At 46.1% G+C, this 25,583-nt stretch overlaps 1 protein-coding gene across 2 annotated transcripts in view; it reads right to left on the reverse strand.

The window, feature by feature from the left end:
• PPP1R16B (protein phosphatase 1 regulatory subunit 16B) overlaps nt 1-25,583 on the reverse strand; it is a 102,705-nt gene that overhangs the window by 39,786 nt on the left and 37,336 nt on the right. The gene's annotated exons all lie outside the window — the stretch shown is intronic.

Consider the following 25,583-nt stretch of genomic DNA (forward strand, 5'->3'; position numbering starts at 1 on the left):
CATTTGGCTCCAGAGAAGCAGAAGGGGGATGGGGAGCTTTAAGAAGCCAGGTGATCAGACAGCATATTTGGGATGAATTCTTCAAGGTTCTCAGCACTCTTAACTCACAATGAAGTTGATGATACTTGTCCCCTCACATAATCAGGTCTTTAGAGCTATGTACTATGCCAAGATATGCTTTGTAACAGAGCCTCTGAAACTGTTAAGTGACACTGCAACAGCAGGGTTACTAGACCTGATAGAAAACTGTGACACTTAATAAACATGCAATATCATAATGCAGATGTGCCATGGAACACCCACCATGCACACAAAATTGCATCACACATGGGCTAATGCAATCCTGGAATGTATAAACAGGGGAATTTGAGAGCACTCCCTGTAGGAGTAGAGAGGTTATTTTACCTCTGTACTTGGTGCTGGTGTGACTGCTGCTGGAATATTATGTCCAGTGCTGGTGTCCATAGTTCAAGAAGGATGTTGATAACTTGGAGAACGTTCAGAGAAGACCCCCGAGAATGATTAAAGGGTTAGAAAACATGCCTTGTAGCGATAGACTCATGGAGCTCAATCTATTTGGTTTAACAAAGAGAAGGTTGCGGGGTGACTTGAGTACAATCTATAAGTTCCTACATGGGGAATAAATATTTGATAATGGGCTTTTCAATCTAGCAGGACAAGGTATAGCATGATCCAATGGCTGGAAGTTGAAAGTAGACAGATTCAGACTGGAAGGAAGGCATACAATTTTTAACAGTGAGGATAACGGGAACAATTTATCCAGGGTCGTGGTGGATTCTCTATCGCTGACAATTTTTAAATCAAGATTGGACGTTTTTCTAAAAGCTCTGTTCTAGCAATATTTTGGGGAAGTTCTCTGGCCTGTGTTATACAAGAGGTCAGACTAGACGATCACAGTGGTCCTTATGACCTTGGAATCTGCAATGGGCAGCTGGGTGCACTCAAGTGGTAAAGAACAAGATCACCTGTTTAATGGGCTTGGTTTCTACTGTATCTGAGACACCAGAAGGGAACAAATCTGAAATAGGAAGTCTGTTGTAAGATGCGTTTGTGGTTCAACTTCCTTTTAAAAACAAACATTGACAGAAAGGAAACTTTCGTGTGAGGTTATAAAAGGCCTGAAGTTTATCTGAGAAATAGCAATGGATCTTCAGGAGCCATTCTATTTTCATGACACACAAGTATTCTGTAGATAATATTAAGTGATTCACAGGTTGGAATAAGCTTCCAGAATACCCTGAATTTCTGTAGCACCAGTCATTCAAGGATGTCAGGAAGCTCCATTCCCATTAGTGAAGTAAGCTGCATTAAGCTAAGAATGGGTGTTGTGACAGAGTGCGGAGCTGGAGCTCCAAGACAGAGGTGGGGGCCATGTTAAAGGCTTAGGGAAGAAAAGCAGGTAGCATTTGGTTGAGTCAGGATCGAGTGCTATGATAGAAGGATCCTTCAAAAGCACAGCTGCTTAGCCACAAGACCCCCACAAGACAGGCTTCCCTGGTCTATGTCAGCAAGATAGATGCAAGAAATGCAAGAGAATTTTAGGTGCAGGCTAGAACCTCATTTTTCCTGAAAGCTTCAAGTCACTTCCCCTTTCATCTGAACCTGCTCACCTGTCCCTCAAAGGTAACGCACAGAGTCAGCAACTTAATATCCTTGCATCTGCCTACTACATCTCAAGGGGCTTGATAAAAAGATGCATTTAGTCTGCTCTCCAGACCAAGAGCCTTTCACATGCCTGGAATTCAAAGAGAAACCCTGGGATCATCAGAAAGAAAGAACAGCGTTTACAGTCTCCCTCCCTCCCAGCATTTACACTATCCCTCATGCAGCCTGGCTCCAGTAAATGACACAGTGGTAAAGGCAGCTGCAATGGAGCTACCAGATAACTATGCAAAGCTAGACAGTTAAAGGGAAAGCATCAATTAGAGTGTGACCCACTGTCAAAGTCAGGTTTTCAGATCTGTGCATGCAAATACAGTGTGCAGTAACTGGTAGTGTGATGAACACGTGAGTACCAATAACAAGAAGAGTTCTTCCAGACCCCTTTAAAGGGGGATCCTGGGTTCACAGTCCTACTGCTAGCAAGCCTAAATACAAGCAAACTCAACACTGAAGTCAGATTGCCACAGGAGCTAACAAACTTTGCAGAACACAGACTCTGACAAGTGATTTGTATTAGAGAAGACAGGGCTGATGTACTGTATATAGCAGGGATTCTTTAATAACACTGCTGGACTCAAACTGCCAGTGTGGTTCTCTCTAACTGTAATACTGAAACCAGACAGCCTGTGCACTTGGGACCAGGCCCTAGAGCCTGGTTGGATTCAACAAACAGAATGGACCAGCTGAGATATCTATAGCCCCTCTTTATGGCTCAGCTCACCATGCCCTGCAAATTAAAGCCAAACAACTAAGGAAAAACCCAGGATCTCAGAAACTGAGGGTACCTGCTTAGTTTTCTTACCTGAGAAACTATTATAATTTCATTCTCCACACTGAGTACATTTCCAAAGTCCCCAACTTGCTTCATTAACAAGCCCAACCAGCCCATGCCTTGACCAAGGCTCCAGACCTCAGCCTTGTTGAGCTTAGAATTTGCCCAGAGCTTAGATAAAAAGGGAAGCTTTCCAAATGCAGTCACATCATTAAGTATATCATCCAAGTGGACAGATGTCCAGAGCCTGCACTGGCCCATTTCCCGATTATTAAAGGTGCTGATGCATCTGAAGATGTGGGTTTTTTACCCCTGAAAGCTTATGCCCAAATAAATGTTAGTCTTTAAGGTGCCACCGGACTCCTCGTTATTTTTGTGGATATAGCCTAAAACAGCTACCCCTCTGATACCTGATTATTAAAGTGCCCTGAGTACAGAATAATTTAATTTAATATTTGTTTCACCTGCCTGGAAATGCCAGGTTGACACCTCCCTGAAATTCATCAGATTGTCACAATTTTTATGAGTTGCGTCCTGCTTCCTGCAAGATTTGCGAGAGTCGTCTTTCTCAGTTGCTCTATATCAAGTGCAGGACAAGAGCAGCAATGAGGATACTTGTAGTTACACCCACTAACAAACCCCTAATAGCGCGGGTTCAGTTTCAGCAGCTTTCTTGGTATGGACATATTATTAGGATGGGAGACCAATAAATTACAAAGCATGTTTACTATGGAATGCTGCCACAATGTGGTGACCATGTGATTGTCAAAAGTTTCGGTGACACGGTAAGATCACCAGTGATGGACACAGACTGAACATTCAGCTAGACCTAGCTAGAGATCAATCCACGTGGCCCTCCATCTGCAAGGAGGCTACCTTCATTGGGGGAGGAGGGTTTGCCTTAAATGATGATGAAACTTGGGTATCATAATCAAGTTTCCTGGTATGATAGTACCACCACATGAAGTTGCAGTTTGACAACTTTGGGATTTTTTCTCAAAAAATATGAACACGCAACACTCCCTCCCACAACAGACAACCACCTCATGCATCAATAGACTATGAAGACAAATGTGCCTACTAGCATGCCCATGCATTGACCATCCTACACGTTGATACAATGAAATGAAACTGAATCATGACATGGATGATGAGACACTGAAATTCAGGGTTGGCATGCACTGATGCAATATCATGTAACATTCACACAATATATGAAGGTTCAGTGTCATCATGTGATCTTCTGCCATCATATGTGGGAAACAGACCAAGAAGTAGCAGTGGAAAGTGTAGAGACAGATAGATACTTTGTTTTCACTTTAGCCCTTGGAAGTCATAGGGTGGATGATATTTTCAATGGCCCATGCTTCAACTCAAGAGTCAGATCTCCCCCATGCCTCCTCTAGCAATAGCACACCAACGGGGATTATTGTTTTCCTTTGTTTGCCAGTGAACGAACATCCTCATTTATCAAAACACTTTGCCTTTCCAAAGTACCGAGCTGAGGAATAAAGCAAATTTCCAAATCATTTCATGCAGGGTCATTAAGTCCTGCTGAAGCTCTGTCAGTGGCCTCGGAGCCAATTCTCTTCTCTACACTGGGAAAAGTCTAGAAGAACTCCATTGACTTCTATAGAGTTACACTGATTTGCCTGAGGGCAGAATACATGCAATAATGCAAGAACATTAGTGCTAATTAATCAGTTTATTCTGCCCCATATGTTTAATTACTAGAAAATTAGACTGTAAGCTCTTTGGAGCAGGGACTTCTTTGTTGTGTGTTTTGTACAGCACATAGCACATAACTAGGGGCCCCAGGTGCTGCCACAAAACAAATAGTAAAGAAAATGTCACTCTTCTGTATTTTAATTACAGATTGTCCTGTGTTCATTCTGCTCCTAATATCTGAATGTCAAATAAACAGGGACCATTTAAAATTGACAGTTTTAATAAGCATAACAGCCAGCATCAATTCTTTGTGATGGATGAGAAGAATCTGACATAAAGAAGATACCACATGATGGAGATTAAGATATAGCAAAAGTCAGGCCGGTGCCTTGCATCACCTGGCAGCACAATCTTTTGCATTCAAGACTTATAGTAATAACAAAATGCTTTAGTAGCAAAGCCCATCTTTGTAAGTTCATCAAAGTTAATTAATGCTTAAATGGCTGCTTATACCTCTCCGCTGATGGGTGAGCTAATTACCTGCTACGGAGGTGGATCATGCCGACGTTCTCGGGAGCTATGAGTCAGTTTTAATTAGGAGGTGAGGGCTCAAAGATTTGTGTTCTGCACTGAAACGATTTTGTGTGCCATTTAGCAGCACTGTGCATGCTCTGCTGGTCCCCTGCTCCCTGTGTGCTGCCCGAATCAAATGAGGCAATATCTCCGGCTTCGTGTGTTACGAGCCGGGCTGTTAGCAGCTGGATGCAGTCAATGCAAACACTAATAATGTTTAGCACTTGGGGCTTTCAATCAGGCCCTCTGATGCCAAATGGAATGCTTCCATTTATGTTAAATGGGCAGTGGATTAGACCCAGAGTGCTCTGTTCAGCACTCCTTGCACAGGCAAGTCTTCCATCAAAGTCAACGTGGGTTATGCTGGGCAAGTGCTGCTATGTATTAGGTGGGAGGGTCACAGCACACTTAGACTGCTGTCCCTTGGCCAGCTTTTGTATGTTGGGCCTGACAAAGCAATATCCCCTTTCGAAATGCTGAGGGAAAGCCCCACTGATGAATGGGGCTGCAGCAGACCTCAGCAGAGCAAGGAGGCCTCCTTTTTATGCTCAAAGTGATTCTAAAATGTGAGATCATCTTCATAGGCTCCAAGGATCATCCCTATTTTACAGATTGGGAAGCAGGGAGAGTAAGGTTCCAGTTTTGCAATCTCTTAGGCATATGCATAACTTTCCCCACATGAGAAGTTCCACTAAGGTTCACAAGGCCACTCGCATGCGTAAAGTTATGCCCATCTTTGTGTTGGGAGAAGCAAAGGCCATGTGACTTGTCCCAGGCCACAGGAGTCAATGTTGGGCGAGAACTTTGGACATCCTGGTTATCAGTCCTGTGCTCAAGCCACTAACACTTCTCCTTGTGGAGGTTTTGACCTCAGCTTTGTCTTATATTTGATTTGCATAAAAAAACAACCCCAGTGTCGCTCTTCTTAAACAAAAGATTCATTTTCAGGCAGCCAGTTATAATACAAAGTCGGGGCCGGAGGGAGACACACTTCAGACTTTTGCTGTTTTCGATGGAAAAGAGGCTTTCTGTGTTTCACATGGAGTTTGAAGTGAACCCGCTTCCACCTGCAGTGGACCCCGCAAGAGGGGAGGGTCCCAGAGCTCAGGCTCCCACCAGAGCCCAAATATCTGCACCACACTTTTACAGCCCCGCTGCCCAAGTTCAAGGAGCCTGAGTCAGTCGATGCAGGCCCACCATGGGTGTTTAATTGCAGTGTAGACATAGCCTGAGGTAGCACTCCAACAGATGACAGACTCCTAATGAACTTGCATCCAGTCCTCATTGATCTAAGACAGAGGTGGGCAAACTATGGCCCGCAGGCCACATCCAGCGCACGGGACCGTTCTGCCCGGCCCCTGAGCTCCCGGCCAGGCAGTCTCGCCCCCGGCCCCTCCCCTGCTGTTCCCTCTCGCCTGCAGGTATGCCACCATGCGGGCAGTGCAGCTTGTGCCTGCCAACCTCCCAGGCTTCCCAATAAGCCTGTCCTGCTGCTCTGAGCGGCCTGGTAAGGAGGCGAGGGGTTGGATAAAGGGCAGGAGGTCCTGGGGGGGAGTCAGGGGACAGGGGGTGGTTGGATGGGGCGGAGGTTCGGGAGGGGGGGCCGTCAGGAGACAGGGAGCAGGGGGGGTTGGATAGGGGGCGGGGTCCCGGGGGGCCGGTTAGGGGGCGGGAGGTCCCAGGAGGGGGCAGTCAGGGAACAAGGAGTGGGAGGGGTTGGATGGGTCAGGAGTTCTGAGGGGGGCAGTCAGGGGGCGGGAAGTGGGAGGGGACGGATAGGATGCGGAGGCTAGGCTGTTTGGGGAGGCAGAGCCTTCCCTACGAGGCCCTCCATACCGTTTCACAACCCCGATGTGGCCCTCGGGCCAAAAAGTTTGCCCACCCCTGATCTAAGAGCTACATACCACAGTACAGGGCTGGGGAGGGGTTGTGTGTCAATTTGGGGGCTAACAGGGGGAGGTGCAGGAGGAGGATCACAGAGCTGTCATTAATGCAAATAGTTTCCTGATAAGACAAAATTAACCCCTTCACTGTTGAAATCTGTTGCAGCCCATTCATCAGTGGGGCTGTTCCTCAGTATCCCGAAAGGAAACATTGCCTTCACAGGCCCAACATACAAGAGCTGGTCCAGGGGACAGTAGTCCAGATATATTGTGCCCTTCATACCAATACACAACAGCAGTGAAGATGTTAAAAAGGTGATTGCACATCCCTGCATTTCCCAGTAAATAATACCCATAGAGGGACAGAAATAAATGTACAGAACAGCCAGGAAATGTTCACTTCGCTCTAATACCACTGCAGGCCTAGAGCAGTAAATCACAGTAACCGTTATTTACACGACAGCCATTAGAAACAAAAGCAGGGAAACTGATGCAAAGGGAGCCAGCATTCCCCACCCCCACCTCCTCACAGGGCCTGATTCCAAGCCTGCGGACTGCCAACATACCTGATCACAGCAGTTTAATTCAGCACTAACTACATTCATAACAATGGGGTTACATAGATAGGAACAGCCATACTGGGTCTGACTAACAGTCCATCTTGTCTCTTGTCTCTGACAGCGGCCAGTGCCAGATGCTTCTGGCAATTGGAGGTTTAGGGTCACCTGGAGCGGGCAGTTTTGTCCCTGACCATCCTGGCTAATAGCCATTGATGGACCTTGCCTCCATGAACTTATCTAATTCTTTTTTGAACCCAGTTATACTTTTGGCCATCACAAGATCCCATGGCAACGAGTTCCACAGGTTGACGGTGTGTTGCGTGAAGAAGTACTTCCTTTTGTTTGCTTTAAACCAGCTTCCTATTCATTTCATTGGGTAATCCCTAGTTCGGTTGTTATATGAAAGAGCAAATAACACTTCTCCATTCACTTTCTCTGCACCATTCATAATTTTATAGACCTCTATCACATGCCCCCCCCAGCCGTTTCTTTACTTAACTGAACAGTCCTAGTCTTTTTAATCCCTCCTCCTATGGAACCTGCTCCAGACCCCTCATCGTTTTCGTTGCACCTTTTCCTGTTCTAATATATCTTTTTTGACTTGGGGCAACCAGAACCACTCACAATATTCAAGGTGTGGGAGTACCATGGATTTATATAGTGACATTATGATATTTTCTTTTTATTACCTGTCCCTTTCCTCATGGTCCCTAACTTTCTGTTAGCTTTTTTGACTGCTGCTGCACACTGATGTTTTCCAAAAATTATTCACGACTTCAAGATCTCTTTCTGAAGTGATAACAGCTAATTTAGGCCCCGTAATTTTAGATGTATAATTAGGATTATTTTTTCCAATGTCCACTACTTTACACTTATCAACATTGAATTTCATCTGCCATTTTCTTGCCCAGTCACCCAGTTTCATGAGATCCCTTTGTAACTCTTCCCAGTAAGAGTATAAATTTTGCCACCTCACTGTTCACCCCCTTTTCTAGGTCATTTATGAATATGTTGAACAGCAGTGGTTCAAGTACAGATCCCTGAGGGACCCATCTATTTCCCTCTCTCCACTGTGAAAACTGACCATTTATTCCTACCCTTTGTTTCCTATCTTTTAACCAGTTGCTGAGCCGTGAGAGGACCTTCCCTCTGATTTCATGACTGCTTACTTTGCTTAACAGCCTTTGGTGAGGGACCTTGTCAAAGGTCTTTCTAAAAGTCCAAGTACACTATATCCACTGGCTTAAGCTTGTCCAAATGTTTGTTGACTCCCTCAAAGAATTCTAATAGCTGCATAGTTGATCTGGAGAGAGATCAGAACTAGACAGACACAGATGACCTGAGATTTACCCTTCCCACTCTCCTCCATACTAAAAGGCAAGTAGCTTTGCCATCATGAGCACGACATTCTGAAACTGAGATTGCAAAAGGGCACATTCTGGAAAAGACTTTTTTAAAACCAGTTTTAAAGATTTCCAGCCTATAGTTGCTGGTATTAAGATTTTACAATGCTTTGAACATCTCCCCACAATACTATAGTCAGCATCTGAAGGAAAGTCACTTAGAATACATCCCTGAGTTATAAAGGTCCCCAAAAATGCCTTGGCTGCAATTTCCTTCCTGGTGCTGCTCCTGCTTTCTGCCTGCATCCTTTGAACAGTCCAGAATAAGTAGACACTTGATAAAGAATATTCCTCAGGATTCAAGTGCCAAGGAAGGGGTGTTAAATTAGGCAGATACACTGATGAGTCATGTTATTAGATCTGCCCTAATTATGTTAATTTCTCATACAGAATAATCCACCCTCACTCACAAATGACACTCTCCTTTCACAAGAAAAACAGTATCTGATGAAAAAGTTGCTGACCTGTGATTTGCTTATCACAGGCTGCAGGAGAAAAATGAAAGCAATTTGTAGTCAGGAAGTGACTCCACACCCCTATCTTTGCATGAGGCCCGTTCCGCTTTATCTTTGTTCCCTCTTGGCCACTCAGAGAGCATTATTGAGACAAGAAAATTGCAGCACAATAAAATATATTTTAGTCACTCCATACACTTAGAGTGAAGAACAAATCACTGAGGAATGTTCTTAAAGTGGGTCCAACTACTAAAAAATAATTCATGATCAAGAGGAAACGAGCTTCTTGCAATTGTTCTGTGAGCTGCAGTTCAAGAGAGGTTCTGTTATCCCTGAGAGGTTCTGTTATCTTCCAGAAATACTGCTGCCTTGCCTTGCAGAACACCAAACCTCAAGTTTCAGAACTGCACTTATTTAACAGCACACTTACTGCATGTGAGCAAAAACTGCAGCTGTGTGTGCAAGCCCAGTAACTGCATGGAGAAGTGATGGCTGGATTAGTAATTTGCATGTGCAGTAAATTTGCAGAGTCATGGTAACTTCATGTATTTTGATGCCTACAGTTATGAAAAACAGGTGATTTTAAGGAGCAGGCTGTCACATATTTGAATGCTGAGCTGCTCTTCCGCCCCAGCTCTAATGCAAACTATGTCAGGCTAGTGCTTTTGCTGGAACCTTCACATTTAGAGATACTAAAACACTGACAAAACAAGCAGTCTGAAGAATGTATTGATTAATTTCTAATTCCAGAACTAGATTAATTAGCTCTATTTAGATCTAAGGGTATGTCTACGCTGCAGAAAACGCCCCTGTGGGCACGAGTCTCAGAGCATGGGTCAACTGGCTTGGGCTGGTGCTATGGGGCTAAAAATATCTGTGTAGATGTTCCTGCTTGGGCTGGAACCTGGGCTCTGAAACCCACAATGGGGGAGGATCTCAGAGCCTGGGCTCCAGCCCACGTGGGAACATCCACATGGCTATTTTTAGCTCCACCATGCAAGTCCCACAAGCCCGGTGCTTACCTAAGATACAGAATAGCTAATTGGTGATGTTTTCCTCTAAACAGCTGCTATCTGGTGAGGAGTGTCTTCTAGACTTGAAATCTAGTGAGTTTGTTAGTTAAAAAAAAAAAGGAATCTGCTCAGCAGTTAAAAAACAAAAAACTTGCAAAAACAGCCAATGAAAAACAATAGCTGCTGTTTATAAATGACTCCATACTGTACTTTGCTGCAGAGTTAGAGAGCTCAGAGCTGGGCTGGCATCACAGAGGACAGCCATGAATGAGTTGGAGGATACAAGCAAGCAAGACTCGTTCGGGGATTTTACCTTAAGGGGAGGAAGATCATATGTAGGACTGAAGGGACCTATTGAGGTCACTGGGGCAGAACCCAGTAAACCTAGACCATCCCTGACAGGTGTTTGTCCAACCTGTTCATAGAAACCTCCAATGAGGATTCCTCAACCTCCCCTGGAAGCCTATTCCACATTTAACTATCCTTATAGTTAGAAAGCATTTTCTATCTAACCTAAATCTCCCTTGCTGCTATTTAAGCCATTCATTTCTTATCCTACCTTCAGTGGACATGGAGAACAACTGATCACCCTCCTCTTTATAACAGCCCTTAACATATCTGAAGACTGCTATCAGGTGCCCCCTCTGTCACCTTTCCTGTCACCTTCAGCCCCCAACTAAAACCTCTCCAGCGCAACATCAAAGATCTACAGCCTATCCTGAAAAATGATCCCTCACTCTCACAGATCTTGGGAGACAGACCAGTCCTCGCTTACAGACAGCTCCCCAACCTAAAGCAACCACACACCACACAACAAAAACACTAACCCAGGAACCTATCCTTGCAACAAAGCCCCATGTCAATTCTGTCCACATATTTATTCTAGTGACACCATCAAAGGACCTAATCACATCAGCCACGCCATCAGGGGCTCGTTCACCTGCACATCTACCAATGTGATATATGCCATCATATGCCAGCAATGCCCCTCTGCCATGTACATTGGCCAATCTGGACAGTCTCTACGCAAAAGAATAAATGGACACAAATCTGACATCAGGAATCATAACATTCAAAAACCGGTAGGAGAACACTTCAGCCTCTCTGGTCACTCAGTAACAGACTTAAAGGTGGCAATTTTGCAACAGAAAAGCTTCAAAAACAGACTCCAACAAGAAACTGCTGAGCTTGAATTAATATGCAAACTAGATACCATTAACTTGGGTTTGAATAGAGACTGGGAGTGGCTGGGTCATTACATATATTGAATCTATTTCCACATGTTAAGTATCCTCACACCACACCTTCTTGTCAACTGTCTAAATGGGCCATCTTGATTATCACTACAAAAGTTTTTTCTCCTGCTGATAATAGCGCATCTTAATTAATTAGCCTCTTACAGTTGGTATGGCTACTTCCACCTTTTCATGTTCTCCGTGTGTGTGTGTGTGTGTGTATATATATATCTTCTTACTATATGTTCCATTCTATGCAACCAATGAAGTGGGCTGTAGCCCACAAAAACTTATGCTCAAATAAATTTGTTAGTCTCTAAGGTTCCACGAGTACTCCTGTTTTTTTTTTGCAGATACAGACTAACACGGCTGCTACTCTGAAAACTAAACATGACCTGTTGTTTTAACCTTTCCTAACCGGTCAGGTTTTCTAAACCTTTGATCATTTTTGCAGCACTCCTCAATACTCAACACTAACTAGAAGAAAATTAAGCTGTTCAGGAGGGAAAGAAATACTGGTCCAGATTCGCTGGTATGCTGTGGCTGCCTTCTGCCACTCCAGCAATACAAAGGAGCTGTAGACCCAGGTTTATGGTTGATTTGCTTTACCAGAGCTGCAGAAAGCATCCAGAACATACTGGTAAATCTAGCTCAGATTCAGAGTTTAAAAGGGCTTGTAGAAGAACCATTTTAATTAGGGCACCCCACCTCCATTGAGAGTTCACGTTCCCAGTTAAACTGCTCTCCAGAAAAGAGGCCACTAAAAAAGATCCTGAAAAAGCTTAATTAAATGAAATAGATTAAGTCGCACTGTAGTTCAGCTTTATTATTTTTCCTTTTAACCTTCACTGGGCAGTTTCTATATTGAACAGAGATGGGCCCAAGCTGCATGAGAGACAAGGAGCCAACTCCACAGCTGAGATTTGGCTCTGGATTGCCCTGTACTGCCCTTGGGAGTTCCAGAAGATGGTGCCCAGGCACATCACCCTCACTGTGGAGGAGCAGCCCAAAGAGATTATACCACCCAACAGGTAAAACTGGGTCTGGATTAAGCTATGGTTAAAGCCTTACTTAATTTGCGAAACTGGGGAAATTACAGATCCCACAATATTAGACTTCCACCGCAATTTTGATTTTAATTAGCTTACTTTGCACAGTTCACAATTTTGCATACATTTTATGGTTTGCAACACACACTTTCCCCCCAGTTAGTACAATAGAACCCTATGTATCCGAGCTGACAGCAGCTGGGGCTCAGGCTGTCAGCCCCTTGCATGGCGGGGCTCCCGCTGTCAGCCCCATGCATTAATCACTGTAATAGAGTTTGGCACCTTGGAGACTAAAAAATTTATTTATCATTCTGCCATGTACATTGGCCAAACCGGACAGTCTCTACGTAAAAGAAAAAATGGACACAAATCAGACGTCAAGAATTATAACATTCAAAAACCAGTCGGAGAACTCTTCCGTCTCTCTGGTCACTCGATTACAGACCTAAAAGTCACAATTCTACAACAAAAAAACTTCAAAAACGGACTCCAAAGAGAGACTGCTGAATTGGAATTAATTTGCAAACTGGACACCATTACATTAGGCTTGAATAAAGACTGGGAGTGGATGTGTCATTACACAAAGTAAAACTATTTCCCCATGTTTATTTTCCCCCCCATACTGTTCCTCACACGTTCTTGTCAACTGCTGGAAATGATCCACCTTGATTATCACTACAAAAGGATTTTTTTCTCTCCTGCTGGTAATAGCTCACCTTACCTGATCACTCTCATTACAGTGTGTATAGTAACACCCATTGTTTCATGTTCTCTGTGTATACAAAATCTCCCCACTGTATTTTCCACTGCATGCATCCGATGAAGTGAGCTGTAGCTCACGAAAGCTTATGCTCAAATAAATTTGTTAGTCTCTAAGGTGCCACAAGTCCTCCTGTTCTTTTTGCGGATAGAGACTAACACGGCTGCTACTCTGAAACCTAGCAAAATGTCTGGCTATCAAAAAAATTAGCAGGCATAACATAATACTTGAGTGTTTATACTGCTCCAGCAAATTTTTCTTAAACAAATAGCTCTGGCTTTTCCAAATTACTGCAATTAGTAAAAGTCCATTATTACTTTTCCGTAATTTTTTATGTCTTGTTCGCAACTCAGCCACAATTATTTGACAATCATCCCGCAATCCATCCCCATCCACCCTGGGTCCTGGTAGGTTGAACTCTTCTGGGTTTGGGAGATTGCTTGGTTGCCGGCAAACAGCTAAACATCCTCCTTCCCACCCACCTAAAAACGGTCTCTTGGGAGAGTCAGCTGTTCCCTTCTGGGATTTAAGCGGGACAGAGTGACTGATACGTTCATAGTCCAGGACCTAGGTGGTAGCTCCACAGTGGGGTAGGAAAGCCTGTTGCCAGCTGCAGAATAAGCCTGAAAGAGACAGCCACTAACCCTTACATAGCACTTTTAATCTTCAAAGCACTGTATGATCATTAAGGCTATGATTTTGTCATGGATATTTCTAGTAAAAGTCAGGGACAGGTCACAGGCAATAATGAAAAATTCACGGAAGCCCGTGACCTGTCCCTGATTTTTCCTAAAAATATCCATGACAAAATGAGGAGTCTGGGCACCTGCAGGTGGGCTGGGAGCTCCAGGGTCCCCCGCCACTGCCGGCTCCAAACTCCGGGGGTTCCCCCGGCTTCTATGGAGGCCAGGCCGGGAGCTCTGGAGGTCTCTCCTGCTGGAGAGCTGCGGGGGTCCCTCCTGCTGCCCTTGGAGGGGGAAAGCTGCGGGTGTCCCCCCTGCCCCCTGCAATGGTGGGGAGCAGCAGGGGTCCCCTTTGCCACCCGCGGTGATGGGGAGCAGCGGGGGTCTGTCACGGAGTCCCCCGGGGCGATGCTCTGGGACTGCTCCCTACGAAGCCAGGCAGGACTCTGGTGAAGCCTCCTCTCTGTGAGCAGACTGTCTCCAGGGCAAACAGCTTACACAGCTTCCACCTTCCTGGGTCTGACCTCGGAGCATTCAGTATCCTCTGCCCCTCCGTGCGCTTCCCACAGCAAGTCTGCCCAGGCGGGGCTCCTGGGGAAGCCATCGGGTCCTGCACCCCAACTTCGCAGTCAGACGTGACTCTCAGCCAGCCAGTAAAACAGAAGGTTTATTAGACGTGGTCTAAAACAGAGCTTGGTCTAAAACAGAGCTTGTTGGTACAGAGAACAGGACCCCTCAGCTGGGTCCATTTTGGGGGGCAGTGAGCCAGACAACCACGTCTGCACTTCACTCCATGTCCCCAGCCAGCCCCAAACTGACTCACTCTCCACCCCCTCCTCCTCTGGACTTTGTCCCTTTCCCAGGCCAGGAGGTCACCTGATTCCTTTGTTCTCCAACCCTTAGCTATCACCTTGCAGGGGGGAAGGGCCCAGGCCATCAGTTGCCAGGAAACAGCCTGTCGGCCATTTATGTACACTGGCCCTTTGCTCTGCAACAATTACACCCTTATCCCACCACGTAGAGACTTAAGAAATGCATAGGGGAAACTGAGGCACCCCAACAGTATTCAGAGGAAACATTAAGAACAGTCCCACTTCTTCACAGGGTCCCCCTTCCCACCCATGGGGGCAGGGAGCTGTGAGGGTCCCTCCACCACCCGTGGTAGCTGGGAGCTCCGGGAGGTCTGCCTGCCGCCCTCAGCAGTAGGGGACCCTGCAGCTCCCAGCCGGGGCTGGCTGAAGTCATAGAGGTCTTTGGAAGTCACAGAATCTGTGACTTGCGTGACTAAATCGCAGCCTTAATGATCACTCATCCCTCCCAACATGACTCTGAGGTGGCCCCTCCATGAGTCCTGTTTACAGCCACTAAGGAAACCCAAGAGCTGCATGAACTATAGCTCTTTGGTTTGAGAATGCCACGCGAACACAAAAAGACATGAAGATTTCACTAATCAGCAGCCCTCCTCCTGAAGACTCGCTGTAGCAGAAGTAAAGCAGGACAACGTTGCTAACAGGTGGTAATCCCAAAAAAACTCTGGCTAGTGTGGAGCAGGAATCCTGGAAGTAAATGCTGTGGAATATCCTCCTTCAGTCCTGGACTACTGAGCATCTCTCTCGCCTCTAATCCTCTGAGCAAGAGCCACCAACCACAGGTTGCAGGACAAGACATTTCCCACAGTTCTAAGTCATTTTACTTGTGATACAAGGCAGGATTCAAACCTGTGTCTCAAAGTGCAACTTAACTTCGTCTCATGGGCCCAAGGCTTTGACAAATGGGTCTTACAAAGGATCTGCTACTCCTAGTAACATACAGAGATAACACAGCCAGACAGCTGACAGCAAATGGATCCTCCTCTAGTAAATCCTCTCACTAGTGAGATTAGCTCATTGTTATGTACAGCAGTCAATGCCACTTACCAAGGGCTAATTTTAGTTAAAAGAGGCTGCTTAGCATAATGAAGGACTTTTATGGGCTCCTGGATTCCCACTCCATTGGTCAATCTTTAACAGCTACCGTAAAACCCTCTCCCCTCATTGCACCCATGGAGCTGATTATTAACATGATGGCCATCTGGTGACAGCGGACTTAGCGGCATGGGAGGAATGGGTTGGAAGCTGGTGGATCAGCCAGCCCTGCTGCTTTCAGAAGTCCTCAAAAACCTGTCCTTTCCAAACACCATGTTAATAATTCACTCCCAGCATTGGATGCAGGGTTTAAATTCAGCTGGAGCTGTCCGGAGTGGAGCTGGTAAATATTTTTAAACAAGCGGGGCAGAAATCCCGGCATCCCCCGCTGGGCAGAAGCCCCAAGCCCTGGTGCCCCCCGCGGGGCTGAAGCCCTGAGCCCCAGCACCTCCAGCTGGGCTGAAGCCTCGAGCTCTGGTGCCTCCTGCAGGGCAAAAGCTCCAACGCCACCAGCCAGGCTGAAGCCTCGAGCCCCAGCACCTCCCATGAGTGGCTCCAGGAAATACTCAATGAGAATTTAAGCCCTGATTGGATGAGTATGGTGCTTTCACTGCAAGGGAGGCTGGCACTACTCACTGTGTAACGGGGTCTTTAATTAGTCACCATCTCACTTGGGCTTCTGCTAATTGCCTCATTTTCCACAGAGTGGCATTCTTCTTTGGAGAGGGCTACGTCTTGTAGGAGCCCACTGACTGAGCACAGGGCCTGCACAGTGAAGCAGGATGACAGATCTCTGGTGGATTCAGTTTGTCACATCCCTACCCTCTAAGATGCTAAGATATCAGTGATAAGCACAGTAACCACCACAGGAACTGCCATACCAATCAGACCAGTGGTTCATCTAGTTCTATATCCTATCAGAGCAGACAGTACCAGATGCTTTAGAGCCGAGTGCAAGAAACCCTGTACAGACAGTTATGGACTAGACAGATTAACAGACACTGCAGAGCTGGGCCCCCTTTCTCTTCAGAGAGGGACTTTACATGTTCAGTTTCCTTTTGATCTTAGGTTCCCAGCCCTGGCAGGTGAGCCCTTCCCAATTAACAGCTCAGCCAGTGTTTTCTTAATGACCACTTAAATGTTGTCCCCATAGGAATCTCATCTCTAGTTACTATTTTGTTTCCTGCTGGTTTTCCCTAACAGCCCCTTTTGACTAAACTCCGTATAGTCAGGCAAAACCGTCCCTTATAGCCATTGGACAAGCATAGCATACGAAGGATGAACAATTAATAAAGCAGCCCCACATCTTCCACAGAGGAGACAAATTCAGATGGAGGCTGCAGAGTCACTTTCATTTCAGAGTGGGTCTCTCTGCTGGGAAGTGGATTCATTTCCACTCAGGTAAGCAAAGAGTGGCAACTGTAAAGGAATTTAAACATATCGGGCTCCTAACAAAGTATAAAATATTCACTGCAAAAACAGCAAATGTTCGGGCTGAGGGGAAAATTCATCCCTCCTTTCCCAGCCCACAAATCTGGAAGCAAGGCTATCGCCCCTTTTACATGTATATTTGCCTGTAACTTATCAAATTGCAGCTTCTGATGAAGTGGGAATTTTCCCTTGTTATGTTGTATGGGAGCCTATGAAAGTCTTACTGTTGAGACTATGTGAGTTTTACTGTTTTGCATGAATACTTTGTGTGCCTCAGTTTCCCCGTGTGCTGCACCAATGCCTTTGTGGTGGGAATAAGGGTGTGTGACTTTGGCTGAGACCCTCAGGGGCAGGTGAGGCTGCTCCAGCTGCCTGTACGTAAGCTATGGCCCATGCCCTTAGTAACCTGAGACCCAAGAGGGGGATGCAACCAGGTGACATCTTTGGCCCAGGAAGCAGGACAAAGACCAGGAGAAGGAGCAATGGGGGTGTCTGAGGTCGGGTCGCTGGAACCTGGCAGTCTGCTTGGGGGGGACTGGAAGAGGGGGAGTCCAGAGCATCTGGCCCAGGACTCCCCAGGGTGGACTTGGCTGAAAGTCACTGATTCCTGTGCAAAGAAGTTCTATTCTACTCTGTGTTCCTGTCACCTAATAAACCTTCCGTTTTACGCTGACTGAGAGTCACTGCTGACCATGGAGTTGGGCTGCAAGGCCTTTTGGCTTCCCCAGGAGCCCCGCCTGGGTGGACTTGCTGTGGGAAGCGCATAGTGAGGAAGGGGATGCTGAATGCATCAAGGTCAGACCCAGGAAGGTCGAAGCTGTGTAAGCTTCTTGCCCTGGCGACAGTATGCTCAGAGAGAGGAGGCATGCTACCCCAGAGTCCTGACTGGCCTCATATGGAGTAGTTCCAGAGCATTGGCCCGGTGACTCCGTGACATAGCTATATACAATAGCATCCCCTTTATCCAAATGGAGCTGCCATTATTTGGATATGGAGGTGTCCCTCGGCTGTTTTTTTCTATTACAGATTCCACTAGAGGTGAACACAGCAACAGTTATGTAGAATGCCATGGCTGTCATTATGCAGTACACCATTGCTACTCAGTTAGGCAGTGAAAGAACCCAGATACAATGGCTCCAAAAGCACTTGAGCTGAAGAAGAAACTCCATTCAGCTATGATATGCAGTCAGATAGCTTCGATCCCATTCATGAAAGGGCAGTATTATATAAAACTAGCCAAGCTCATCACAATGCAGCAGTAAGGGAGAACTATGTTCCACCTAGTTCCCTATTCAGCAGAGAGCAACATGTAAAGACCAATACCCCATCGTAGGCTTTACTAGCTCTGCTTACTCAGACATGAGCAACAAAGACATTTGGTTAGTCTCACAGCCCGAGGGGCTGTTTTAGTTATGAAATGACAGGCTTTTTCTTCAATTGGCTGTTCAGCCAGCAGCTAAGGTGGCTCTCCAGCACCAATGTGTTGGCATACTTGAATATTATTGAAGTAGCTTCTAGTGGCCCCAGCCACGGCATTTCAGGACTGCTGGTCATGGTGCTGCAGACTTGGAAACTCTTTCCAGAATACCAAGTAGGCCCCTGATTGTGACTGGTGTCACAGCATGACAGAGTTTAACAATTAAGCCACTCTTGCTAGGAGATTTAACAAGCCTCTCCTACCTCCTTCCTGTCCCATGACTGGAAAGCCCAGAGTCACTTTCTGTTTAAGGGAAAAAGAAGGGTGTAGGCTCCATCCTGTCAGAATCAATTTCCAAAACAAGGTGACTGAAGCCAAATGGGAACTACCCCACCCCCCACCACCCCACTGCTAATTGGTAAGTCACTCCCACAGGAGCTGGAAACTTCCAGCACTAGCTGGGGTGCATCCAGAATCCATTCCTGAGAGGCACAAAACTCCAGTTTGGGGTTGATTAGTACCAGGGGCAAGGAGTGTTTCTGTTGGCAGGCTTTGCACTAACATCTACTCGCAAGGAATAGGAGGCTCATTGACTCTGAGTAACTCATTCTTAAGGAGCCAAATGCCCAGGGGTGCCATTCATGGAGTTCTCACAGAAGTCACCAGGCCTTGTAGGTGCTCAGCACATCTTGGAATTTGGCCCAGTAAGAATAAACCTGCACTGTGCTTCAGGAAACCTGGCAAAACCCAGAGAGTGTGAAAGATTGCATCCAGCAGACCCATCCAGTCACAGCTGCTCTCACATCTCCTGGGTCCCTGCCCCAGCACATTGCTACAGGGAGTGAACTAGCTGACAATTTCCCCCAGCTCCAGCTGTAACTCAGGCTGTCAGTCCTACTTAGTCTTAGGAAACTGTTTGGCAGGTGATGCCCCTTAACTGGAAAACAGGTCTCTGAATGCAAGTAAAAGAAATGTTTCATGCTCTCATTCACCATCGTAATTTCAGTGTCCACTATCCAAGTATTAAAGGGCTCACTGAATAAGTCAAAAATCTTGGACCACTCAGTGGTCCAGTAAAATTGGTGTCAGAGGACATGATGATTTGAACCTTGACTCCACAATACAGGGTGAACTTGGAATTTCCCCTGTGCCTCAAGTGTATTGCTTTTAAAAGGGCTGCAGTGTGGTAGAAGATAAGAATGGATTCTGGGATGGTGCACTGTCCCATAGCCTGTGCCTGATCAGATTGCTGTTTGCGTGATGGTCCTACTATGCACCCTTTAGTGAGCATCATGTTTATTGGTAACCCTACCAAGCCCAGTGACCATTTCACAATCACACCAACGTGGAAGTCCTTTGTGAGCAGGACTGTTACTGAAATAGACAGGGATTCTTTTTTTCCATGGTCTTTAAGTGCTTAGATTCTATATTGATTGCTACAGTAGGTAAAAACCATGGATTGTTCAACTCAGTGACTCATCGAGATCTACACTAACGAGTGCTATCTGACAGCGAGGCATTAGTATTATTACAAAACCAGGACACATTTGTTTGTTTTTTTTCTGACATCACTCAGCAGCGAAGTTAGACTTTAGTCAGTGTTGCTGCCCACATCAAAGGAAGTTAGCATTAGACTCCGAGAAGAATGAGGGGAGATTTGATAGCTGCTTTCAACTACCTGAAAGGGGGTTCCAAAGAGGATGGATCTAGACTGTTCTCAGTGGTACCAGATGACAAAACAAGGAGTAATGGTCTCAAGTTTCATGGGGGAGGTTTAGGTTGGATATTAGGAAAAGCTTTTTCACTAGGAGGGTGGTGAAACACTGGAATGGGTTACCTAGGGAGGTGGTGGAATCTCCTTCCTTTGAGGTTTTTAAGGTCAGGCTCGACAAAGCCCTGGCTGGGATGATTTAGTTGGGGATTGGTCCTGCTTTGAGCAGGGGGTTGGACTAGATGACCTCCTGAGGTCCCTTCCAACCCTGATATTCTAAGATTCTGAGACCTGCATTGATACCTTGCTAGTTTCTATTTAAAAGCTTTCAAAACAGCTGCATGAGAGAGTTAGGAGACTGCCCCAGTCTATAGATTCCACTGGGATTGTCCTCCTTTGGTGGAACACTACCCCATTACTAATAAGGGCTATTTCAGGCAACCCAACCACATTTAATTAAAAAGAAGAGTGCATTTAGCTGCCCGAGGAGTCTTCCTGAGGTCTGACAGACTGTGCTAATTAAGAGAAACGTACACAGTTTAAAAAATCAGGTCTGAAAAGTTCTAAAAGTCACAGAAGGACTGTGAGCTCTTAAATAGGTTAAAACTTATTCTTTAAGTGTTTGACTGAAATCTCCTCCCCTGATACCCACCCACCCACCACACCATAAACTTGTTCTTTATTCTTTTCCTTCTTAAAGCGGATTCCTATTTCTATTATGTGCCTCACATTTTGAGAACATGTGTCATCTTAAAGTGCTGCTTTCACCTCACAGGGGTGTTTAAAGTGGAAACTCCTCAGGGCACGGATCCTGTCTTCCTGTTTGTCTTTAAAGCACTCTGCACACTGACAAGATTCTAAACAGATGTTTAGCACACTCAGTTTTAAGTGTACTTCAGATCTGCAACAGTAAAAAAGCCGTCAATATTACTGTAACACAGAGGCCCACTGGTGGTTCACTATGTGTCTGCACTTCTTATTGGCCCTGACAAATTCACTACACCTAACACATTACTGTCATAATATTTATCTATAGAGAGTGCCTTGTAAGGTACTGAATGAAAGCCGTTAACACACTGGTCATTAATATCATTGTGAAACGTATAGAGTAACACTATATGAGGAATTATGGACACACATTGATATTATGCTTTAGAGTCTGTAACCAAAGGGAGAAACAGGTTTGCTTCCAGATAGGTAGTTATCTCCCTTGTCCCTAATGCAAATGGAGCACCGTGAAGCCAAACACAATCAGAGCAGTATTTGCGTGTACGTCAACAGGAAAAGCCAGGTTGACTGGGGGATGTGACATCGGCATGGGAAGACACCAGAGACTGAGGCCGTGTCTGCACTGCCACTGTACAGCGCTGCAACTTTCTCGCTCGGGGTGTGAAAAAACGTAAGTGTAGACAGTGCAGCAGTAGCTACTCCCCTCACGGGGGTGGGGTTTTTTCAGCGCTGGGACTACGCAGCGACTGGTGCCACGACTGCACAGCCACGGCAGCACTTTAACATTGCTAGTGAAGGCATACCCGAAAGCTACAAGGAGTTGTTTTGTCTCGGGGGGCAAAACAATGTGTTTGGGGGAAACATAAGGGGACGCAAAAAGACGTTTTGTTATCCTCTTACAGAGGAGACTCCTGGGGGAGGACACGGGGGGGGGGGGGGGGGGGGGGGGAAGAACCATGAAAATCTGGGCCCTGATTTGATTGACAATCAGTAAGGTTAAGATTCAGTCACAGATATTTTTAGTAAAAATCAGGGACAAGTCACGGGCACTAAACAAAAATTCAAGGAAGCCCACGACCTGTCCCGTTTTTTACTAAAGATACCCTGGGGGGACGGGGGACTAAGAGTTGGAGCACTGCCAGGGGATGACCTCCGGCAGCTGCTCCAGCCCTGCCGCTACTCCTGAAGCCAGGGCTGACCGCCGCTGCTCCAGCGGGGTTGACACAACCCCAGCCTCTTCTTCAGCCCTGGTGCTGCTGCTCGGGCGGCCCTGGAGCTGACAGCTGCTCCAGCTCTGCCACTGTGGAAGACATCATGGAGGTCCCGGAAAGTCCCGGAATCCATGATCTCTGTGACAGATTCATAACCTTATTAATCAGCAAATTCTGCAGAAAAACTTTGAGGGTGAGAAAATTGCTTTTAGCCTAAGGATTATAGCTTGCTAAAGTGATGATTAGTATCTTAAAAGTATGTTATAGTTTTATTTATAACCAATACTCTTTCCACTCTCTTTACTCAATATCACTTAAATCTCCATATTTGTTAATAAACTTCACTTTGTTTTCCTGTAATTAGATCTCAGTACTGTAATATTAAACAATGTGAATTCTTACTTCAGCCAAACATGCTGCAGTGTACGCTGTCTCGCTGGAGATAGCAAACTTGGTAATTTCGGTCAATATCTAGTGACACGGGCTAGATGTTCCAGGGGAGTGCTTTACCAGGGAGCTCGGGAACTGGGGTGAACGAAGCATTACCCATAAGGCAAAGTAAAGAGCTGGCAGAGTCCTGAGAAGTTTGTCTACAGCAGGGGCAGGCAAACTTTTTGGCCTGAGGGCCGCACTGGGTTTCTGAAATTGTATGGAGGGCCAGTTAGGGAAGGCTGTGCCTCCCCAGACAGCCAGGCATGGCCCGGCCCCCACCCCCTATCCGAACCCCCACTTCTCGCCCCCTGACAGCCCCCCCCCCGGGACTCCTGCCCTATCCAACCCCCCCGTTCTCTGACAGGCCCCCGGGAACCCCTGCCCCCGGTCCCCTCTCTTTTCTGCAGTGGGTCACATTTTGGGACTGGGAAATGTCATTTTATTGAAATAAATTCCATGGTGGAAAATGGCTGTGAAGAGATTTTCTGATCCGGAGAATTGGAAAGAAAATGGTTTTTTTGACACATCAAATCTTGGGTCATTCAGCATCGAAATTTTACCATCTCAATATTTCCAGCTGAAAACTTGGGAATTTTGTTTTGCAAAAATTTTTGCTAGGTTTTGTTCTAATTTGGAAGGGAGAGTCATTCTGAGATGCTGCATCTTCCCACAGAAGGAAATTTGTTTTTCAAACAGCTCTAGTTGTGTAACTAATTAGGACAAAGCAACAGCACTGTGAAGCTAGCAAGTCCCCGCTATGAACCAGGATTAAGGTAAAACATGGAGGAGCAAGGTGGTTCAGTGGGGTTGCTTTCAACTTTATTCCAAAAGCCAGTCGGTCATTAGACCTGCTCTCCTCACTCCTCTCCTTAGAGACTGGGCAAGAGTCCTCCTTATTAAAAGGACCTATCCTCTTGCCCACCCAAAGCCCAGGCATACGCATCAGCATTAATATGATCTCTAGAAACATCCAGTTTCCTGTGGTGAATCAGATCTTTCATGCAGCCAGGCTGGCATCCTGCCTCAAGGAGCAAACAGACTTTTTGACTCGGCCCAGGCAAGGTAAAAGGGGGGCATTCCCTTCCTGGGAGAACAGGTGGGTCAACAGCTGACTTGGAAAAACTAAAGGGACAGGTTTAACATAAGATAATAAGCCAAACTCTGGGACACTGTAAAATGTGGTATACAGTGTCTGCTGAGTGTAAGGGGGAAAATATTATAGCTGGATCCCATTTCACCTTCAGCTAGTGTTCAAAGTGAGGGCAAGTTTACACCAACCTGGGATTTTCTGGAGGGCAACTTCAGGGATAAGCAGTCGCAAGACCCACTTGACTTCAGTGCTTACTGCAGGCTGCATCTGATCTATTGTTTCCTAATTAAGGGCAGCGGTGCTGGGATAGTCAGCAATGTACTGGTTTTCCTCTGGCCCTAGAGATAACAGAGTTAAACTGGCAGCATGGCAGTGTTAAACTGTGGCTTGTTTGCTGGCGTATTTACTAGCCATGGAGTGATGGGGAATAAGGTAAGCCAGCCTCGGAACACTTTTAATGATCCTTCCAGAATCTGATTTTTTGCCAATTCATTCTTAAGAGGTGATAAGGTTTCCCAAACTCAGATTACTTACAGCTTGGCAAACACATGGCCAGGTTCCAGTGGAAAGCAAACACCAGGGAAACAGAAGCATTACAATAGGTCATCAGGAGCTACCTTGACAGCTGCCATAGCAACTGGTATTAAATAAGGAATTAGAGCATTCCTCAGGGAAGTGGGAGAACTGCAGCTTGTGGGATCCGAAGCAAAACAGAGGCGTGAGGAGAATGAATATAAGTGAGTGGCAGGGGGTACAGGGCCAGCATCATTTACACAAAACACATACATGCAGTTACTCAGCCATGCTATGGAGATATCTATAAATACACTAAGACACCTGATCACAGCCTAAGCCCTAAGGAGCAGGTACTGCCACTGTAAATGTATACAGGCTGACCAGGGCCAGGTTTGGCTACGTCTACACTTAAAATGCTACAGCGCATCAGCGTAGAAACTCACTACAGCAATGGTATGGGAGGGGTTCTCCTGTCAGCGTAGTTAATCCACCTCCCTGAGAGGCAGTCAGTAGCTCGACGGAAGAATTCTTCCATCGACCCAGCACCGTCTACATGAGGGGTTAGGCTGGCTTGACGACGTCACTCAGATGCGTAGATTTTTCACAACCCTGAGCGATGTAGCTGGGTCGACCTTCCTTTTTAGCGTATCCCAGGTCGCAGTCCCGAAGCCAGGACAGGGATTTAAGTCTGGAAAGAATAAAGCAAATTATCTCTAAATTTCTCCCTGGGCAGGAGAAAAGGCAAAAAAGAAAAGCCTGCAGGCATGTTAAACTGCCGCACATAGTCCCTGGGCTGATTCTCTGCCCCTATGAACTGTCTACAAGCATGACTCCCCCGCCTCCCCCAACCCCCCAGCCTCTTCAGGAAAGGCAGACATGTGAGGGCTCTCCGCACCAGTTTCTCCTCCTTCTAAAGTCACCAATATTCATTTACAAACCCCTCGACCAATACAAAGTGTGGCATGTTTAGCTCTAGACCGCAATGCCTTTGTGCACTGCAACTTTAGATGTCCAAGACCACTATCCACGTAGAGACACGGCCACTGTTTTGTTCTAGGTTCCTGCCACCACCTATTACACAGGAGATATCTTCCAATCACCCCAGGTGCCTTTATTTTTGCTCTCTTGTGGTTCTCTTTACTGAAGGAGCTGAAGAACGTAGGTGGTTGCTATTTGAGTGCGGGAAGTAACAGCACAGTGAGCCGGTGAGGAGGAGGAAGAGCTAAGTTTTGCTTACTGCAATAACTTCCATGCTGCCATCCCCATTTCAGCTAGCTGATATCTGTACTGTGATACCAATTTCTCTTCAGTTACAGACCCTCCAGTTGGGCAGCCAGATCAAAAGATACTTTTCGGAGTCTGAGCTAGTAGCTGGAGCAGGGACTGGAAACCAGCTGATCTGGGT

This window comes from Chelonia mydas, chromosome 13, assembly GCF_015237465.2.
Source record: "Chelonia mydas isolate rCheMyd1 chromosome 13, rCheMyd1.pri.v2, whole genome shotgun sequence".
Classification (NCBI taxonomy): Eukaryota; Metazoa; Chordata; order Testudines; family Cheloniidae; genus Chelonia; species Chelonia mydas.